This window comes from Gastrolobium bilobum, unplaced genomic scaffold, assembly GCF_033153095.1.
Source record: "Gastrolobium bilobum isolate Gb01-03AN ecotype WA unplaced genomic scaffold, APGP_CSIRO_Gbil_v1 utg1085, whole genome shotgun sequence".
Classification (NCBI taxonomy): Eukaryota; Viridiplantae; Streptophyta; class Magnoliopsida; order Fabales; family Fabaceae; genus Gastrolobium; species Gastrolobium bilobum.
In genome coordinates this window covers 123,278-130,607 of record NW_026896442.1, presented here as the reverse complement: position 1 = coordinate 130,607, position 7,330 = coordinate 123,278, and the positions used below count along the sequence as shown (strand labels likewise).

At 35.8% G+C, this 7,330-nt stretch overlaps 1 non-coding gene across 1 annotated transcript; it reads left to right on the top strand.

Annotated features, from left to right (window-relative positions):
- Positions 1-3,138: 3,138 nt before the first annotated feature.
- On the top strand, positions 3,139-3,244 carry LOC133299784 (small nucleolar RNA R71). Its single transcript, XR_009749980.1, has one exon. It is a non-coding gene; the product is annotated as a small nucleolar RNA R71 (small nucleolar RNA).
- The last annotated feature ends 4,086 nt before the right edge of the window (positions 3,245-7,330 follow it).

The window sequence follows — 7,330 nt, the reverse complement described above, 5'->3', positions numbered from 1 at the left end:
TAAGGCTTTTCATCTCATTTTAAGTCATTTTAGGCAGTTTCTGCAGGAGGTATTCGAATACTCCTCGATGAGTATTCGAATACTCCTGCTCTCCAGAAAGTATTCGACTACTTTCACTGAAGTATTCGAATACCAAGTGGTATTCGAATACTAACCAGTATTCGACTACTTCTTCAAGGTATCCGAATATTTTTCTTCCCAGAAAATTATCCTAATACTCCTGCAAGGAGTATTCGACTACCAGTGAACAAGTATTCAAATACTACACGAAAAGTATTCGAATACTTCTTCACCAGAATGCAGAAATACGAACAGTGATCTGCATAATCCCATTTTTAAGGGACCAAATGCGATTGGGAGTCCAATGACTCCCTAAACAGATATTCATTAACATGTTATGAACTCAGAAACACATTTCTTTACTCAAATGATTAAAGTTTCTCTTTTTAACCGATTAAACAAGCTTAAAACCTCAAAATGATAAAGGCTATAATCATAGCATACCTCAAACTACAAAAATCCGAAAATGAGACACACAAGGGGCACTCTACACAGCTCCAAGGTTCTGACTTTGCCAAGTCACGAAAATACAACACAAGCTTGGACCTTTCCACTCAAAGATGGCTCCAAGAAGCATCCAATAGCATGAGCAATGGCTCACACCAAGGGGAACACCAACTCAGCCCACAAAACCCCCCACAAGAAAGAAACCAACCCAGAAACAAGGCACCTCACCTGCCCACCATGTATTACTAAGTGTTTACAAGGTTAAGTTAAAAGAAATCTAAGTAAAAAGGTGAGTTCTTGGCCCTCAAACAAGCACAAGGGTCCAAGCTTCAAGGGAAGGGACAATGGCTGAAGAGAATCAGCACTCAAGACACTCACGTAGCAGCCAAATTATGGCTTAGGGTTTTGTGCCTTTTAGCTTAAATAGGCCCATTTAAAATAACACACAGTATTAACATTAATAGCTACGCTTAGCATTTTAATCTCAAACTTGAGATTCTGAACCTACTCACTTTTCTAAGATTTATCATATTTTTATTTTATTTTTCGCAGCACCTTTCCGGTACGCGCGTTTCCATAGCCAGTATCAGTTCTGGCACCAGTTCTCATTATTTTGACTTGAAACTTGTTTTACAAGTCCTACATATTATTCTAAGAATATTCATGCACTTATTATAATTTTTCGGGATACTTCGTCGGTACGCATTTATACCGAGTAGCAGAACTGGTATCTGCACTTTTCGTCAGAAAAGCGACTTTCAGTATTATTACTCACTTACTATAATTAATTAATTCTCATAATAATTATTAGTCTCAATTATGAAATTATTTCCTAATTCTCATATTTATTTAATTAATTTCCTTACTTAACGGTGCAGGTTCTTACACTTTTCTTCCTCAAAAGGAACAACATCACGCACCTCAAGTTCTTCATCAAGCTCCTGACTAGAAGATTTCTCTTCTTTCACGACTTCTTCTAAAACATCAAGTCTGAAACAATCATCTTTGTCAGAAGATTCTCTCATAGAATCAAAGACATTAATGGTGATGGTCTGATCATTCATCCTTAACTCGAGCTTCCCTTATTCAACATCAATCATAGCCCGAGCAGTAGCCAAAAAAGGTCTTCCCAACAAAAGAGGCCTTTTTGTTCCCTCTTCCATGTCCAACACCACAAAATCTGCTGGAAAAATAAATTTGTCCACTTTTACAAGGACATCTTCAATTATACCACTGGGTTTCCTTAAAGATCTGTCAGCAAGTTGCAAGGAAACCATAGTAGGCTTAAGCTCACATATCCCCAGAGATTTACAAACAGACAAGGGCATCAAATTTATACTCGTCCCAAGATCACACAAAGCTTTGCCAACATTAGTGTTACCAATAGCAATTGGAATATTGAAGCTCCCTAGATCATGACGCTTAGGAGGAAACTTCTTCTGTATTATTGCACTACACTCTTCAGTGAGTGTGACAGTCTGGCATTCTTGCAGCTTATGTTTCCTAGACAATTGATCCTTCATGAACTTGGCATAATTGGGCATATTGGCCAGAGCCTCAGCAAAGGGTATATTAACGTGCAACTTTTTGAAGATATCAAGAAATCTGGCATATTGCTGCTTCTTAAGTTTTGGCTTGAACCTTCCAGGATAAGGTGCCATTTTCTCAAGATATTCATCACTCAGCTCAAATTTCTTCTTTTCAACAACAATTGGTTGCTCTTTTTCTACACCTTTCTTAAGAGGCTTCACAACCTTAGAAGGAATTTCAACTCCTTTTTCTGGCTCCTCAACCTCATTAAGTTTCTCGCCATCCTTCACATCTATATTTGGCTTTTCTGGATTTACCACCACTTTACCACTTCTAGTAGTGATGGCCATACAATCTTCCTTTGGATTAGTAATTGTATTACTAGGGAAGGTATCTGGAGTTCTATCAGCAATTTGTTTAGCTAGTTGGCCAATTTGATTCTCCAAATTTCTTATAGATGCATTTGTGTTCTTAGTATTAGCTCTAGTCTCCTCCATGAAAGCATTAGAATGTTGAGCCATTTGTCCTACTAGCTTCTCCAAATCAGAAGGTTCCTTGGGTTGGATTGGTGGAGGCTGCAAATAATTGTTAGATTTGAAGTCAAGACCTGTTCCCTGAACCCTCCTTTGAAAATTACTACTTGCAGCAGAAAAATTCTAATTTCTTGGAATATTTTGCTGCGGAGGTCTTTGATCATACCAAATGCCATTCACCTACATTTGTTGAGAAGGATCAGAAGACAGCAAAGAAGGACATTCATTAGACTCATGATTGTCCTGGCAATATTCACACACAACAGCAACAGCTCGAGCCTGAACACTAGAAAGCTGCATCTTATCAAGCCATGAAGTCAAATTTGCCATTTGCTGAGATAACAACTTATTTTCAGCCAGCACAACATCATTGCCTTCCAGCTGAAGAATACCTCTCTTAGGCTTAGATGACAACCCTTCATTTTCATTAGTTGCCATTCTCTCAATCAGCTCAAGAGTCTCATTTGCTCTCAACGATTTAATAGTACCACCTGCGGCACCATTCAACACCATCTGAATGTCAAGTTTACAACCGTTGAAGAAGATTCTCACTTGATTGCCAGCAGTCAAGTTATAATGAGGACACCTCCTCATTAAATCCTTGAATCTGTTCCAAGCTCCACACATAGTTTCACCCTCTAACTGAGTGAAATTGGTAATATCATTCACCATCTGATTATATCCCTCCATAGAGAAGAACTCAGCAAAGAACTTTTGAGAAAAATCATCCCACGTAGGAATGTTACGTGCAGGCTGCCTTTTCAACCAACTAAGAGCCTTTCCCTTAACAGCAAAAGGGAACAATCGCAACCGGATTGCATCATTGGACACCTGAGGATGTTTGATTGTGTCACAGACCATAAAAAATCTGTCTATGAATCTGTGAGGATCTTCATTCTCCTCTCCTCCAAACTGGGCTCTCTCCACCAATTGAATAGCTGAAGACTTAAGCTCCCTATTATTGTTACCAATTGCCGGATGGACAATGCTTGAGTTAGGCCTATTAAAAGCTGGAGTAAGAATCGTATCCATGAGTGGATTTTCTTCATCGTTATTTGCTGCCATGATTGGTGATTCAACTGATATCTCCTGTGTCTCCTCAGATAGAGTACCAAACTCTTTGAATTCAAGCTTTTTCCAAGCGAGTTTTCTATTTCTCCTTTCAGTCTTTGCAATCTCAGGATCAAATAAAAATTCTTCAGTTTTACCTCGTATACAACTCAGGAGAGAGATTAGTAGCACTTTTCAAATAACACCAGAATAATAACAAAGAAATAAAAAAATAAAAATATTCACAAATTCCAATCTTAAAGATCAATATTATATGATATAAGAAACGCCAATCCCCGGCAACGGCGCCAAAAACTTGATGCTACCCGACAAGTGTACCGATCGCACAAGTAATATAATGATAAGAAAAGTATCGTCTCCACAGGGATTGTGATCAAATATCAAATAATCATTCCTTTTAAGACGCAAAAAATTCAAATAGATGTGAAAAATGTTGTGAATTTGAGTAACAATAAGAACTAAAGAAAAGACATATTTTGAATTTTGTTATGAAAAATAAAACAGAGATTGATTTTATAAAATATAAGAAAGCATTACAACTAGAGTACACTCACCATATGATCCCCGTTTTTTACTCTGGATTGATTTACAATACTCATCTAAATAAATATTCAGATAATTTATCATCTAAAAATATTAAATAGCTAACCCTCAATTCCTTGCAAGGTTAACCCTTTAACCCCAATTGAAACCCCAATTCCTTGCAATGTTTCTCATGAAATTAAGCAATGAGCACGATAAATTAAACATCTGCAATAATATATACATCTATTCCTAGCACGCATACAAATTGTTATCCTACTCCCTTTCAAGATCAAAAACCTCAATATTCCTATCTAGGGTTCTTACCCTCAAACTATCATCAACTATTAGATTGATCAATTCTAACAAAGAAGATAGAAATTACGCACAGAGATAAATATAAATATATAAAAGAGTAATTATAAATCAATCCGTTGTAATAAGGGTTCACATAGGGTTTGTGACCCTAACTACAATAAAAAGTACTAGCCAACCATTGTCATGGCTCGCATACAAAAATTCAACACAAATAGTAAATAGAAGATGGAAGAAGAAAGAATGAACAAGATTTCTTCGCAAGAACTCTCTCTCTGAAGCACGACAATTCTCTCCTGCTGGAATCCCCTCTCTGTCTTCTCATACTCCTTTTTATATTACCCTCGCGCTTCTTATAATAACCCAAATTATATGACTTTTAAATTATAGGGTTATAATGAGGACCTTATAGTCATAAATAGAATGAGGATGAAATTCTAAGAATTTTGATGCCCATATTGAGGGTATTTTGCACAGATGAATTTTCATCTGTTAATTTTGACTGCTGACGTAGTTATAGTCAGTAGAATAGCTCCAAGTTTGCAAATTATAGTTAGAGATCTAATCTAATGATATAAACATCATGAATGAGGTTAGGATATGATTTGATGAAGATTGATACCCATATTGGGGTATTTTTGAAAAGTCACTTCTGCCAGGTATTTTGTATTGCTGTAGCAGCAGCCGATAGAATCCTGAAACGGGAAAAAGATGAGAAAATGGAAATAAATACCAATATATGCCTAACAAGTCATATTTAGACCAAAAAAGTTAAAGTTAAGAAGATTATGAAATCCGGGTACAGTTAAGAACACCGGTAAAGATTACAGTGCAATTAAACAACTGTCGGTGGATCTGTGATCTACACAAATTTTTAAGTTATGAACATGATAATTAGATAAAATTAATGTCAAGTAATTAAAGTTAGAGCCTTGGGGGTTTCCGGGTAAAAATTTGACGACGGTTCAGATAAAAATTACACCGGGTCCCACTAAAGGACAAGGTGTCACTATAGTGACATTACACCCCTAATTAGGGCACCTTCCCCCCATTTTTCTGATCAGATTTGCAGCCCTCATTTCTCCTTCTCTCTCTAAATTTCAAACTTCAAACTTTGCTCTCACTTCTCTCTAAGATTTCATCTCCAAAACCTCACCAAATCACCAAATCTCCTTCACCAAACTTGTTCCCCTCACTCTCCTCTTCACAACCATACCATTTTCATGGTGTGGATCAAATTTTCGAGTTCCTCATCCCCAAACACAGCCATGATTTTGAAGGTTTTGAGAGCCATGGAGTTGTGTTCTTGAGTTCTCTTGAAGAACAACACTTGCTTGCTTGGTTCCTTTGATTTCTAGTGTAAGTATCTTGAATCTTTTTCTTGAAAAATCTCACCTTTGAGTTATGTTCTTGAGTTCTAGTTTTGAGCCTTTCTTAAAGGTGTGTTCTTTATGGAAAAGATGTATCCTTGCTTGAGAAAAGTGGAAGCTTGAAGCCTTGGAGCTAACTTGAAGAAGTAAGCATGATTACTTGGAGAAATGTTGACCAAAATGCTTTCCCATCCACCTATATGATTCAGCCATCATAAGTTTTCTATGGGGTTGATGTTTTAATTTGATAAAAATGGGTTCTTGATGTTCTAAAGTGTGGATAATCATAAGTGGAACCAAGGGAAAGGTTAAAAATGCATCCTTTAATCTTAAGAACACTAATTATGACTAAGGATGGATTTGAACCCTAATAATACTACTTAATCAAATCTGTCCTAAATAGTATGATTAGGGTTTTATGTTTAAAATTTAATTAAATGATGGATTAGTGGACTAATTAAGTGTATGACTTAATTAACTAATGAAATGACTAAGAAATAGGCTTTAATATTAATATAAACACCTAAACAATTCAGCCATGTAGGTTTAAATTAGGGTCACTATGTTAAAATAATATTAAGACTTAATTAGGATATTAATTTAGTGGTTAAGTGAAGTGGACTTTGCATAATACACTAATTAATAATTAAACTCTAAAATTAGACTTAAGTAGGGTTTAGGTGCACTAATCAAGCAATTAGTGAGCTTTAAATATCATGACATAATGTGACTAAGAGGATTTCATAAAGTCACTTAATAATACACAAATCCAAAAATTAAAATGAATTAGGATTTATAATCAAGAGTAATTAAGGTTTGTTAAGTAAATACATTTAGGGCTAAATAACCAGTTTTTAGGCGAAATTGGGGATAGCGTATCTCCCTCCACAGAGGTCATATAGGGTTGTGCCTTATATAAAATTGAATCTTGAGATGTTAGCTGCGTGGTGTTGACACGAGCTGTCGAACTCGGGCAAATTAAAAATTATTTTTTATTAGGGTTAAAAAAATTTGTAGTAAAGTGGAAACCCTAAGTCGTCTCTCAAGGAAATTGTTTTGGTAAAAATCGCTTATGATGACAGAAAATTAAAAGGGGGTTTTGGATTTTGATTGAATAATTAAAAAGGCAGAATATAAATTTGGAATAAAAATTCGTAATTAAAAATTAACCAACCTAAGGTTAGGGTTCAGTTCTGATCGGCCCATCTATCTAAAATGCGAAATAAAATAAATAAAATAAAATAAAATAAAACTTGGCTTTGGGCCACTTATGTAATTGAGTTTTAAATTACAAGTCTAAAACTTCAGCAAAACACGTTCTTCTTGGCGTCAGAAATCGACCAGCTTCTAGTCCGAATTAGGCTTCGAGCTCTTCATAAGAATTGTAGCTCTCTGTGTTATCTGAAAACATCAACAAGAACGGAGTCAATCCGACAATTGTGGACTAAGATATGGCCAAAATACAAAAGTAACGTAAAGCTG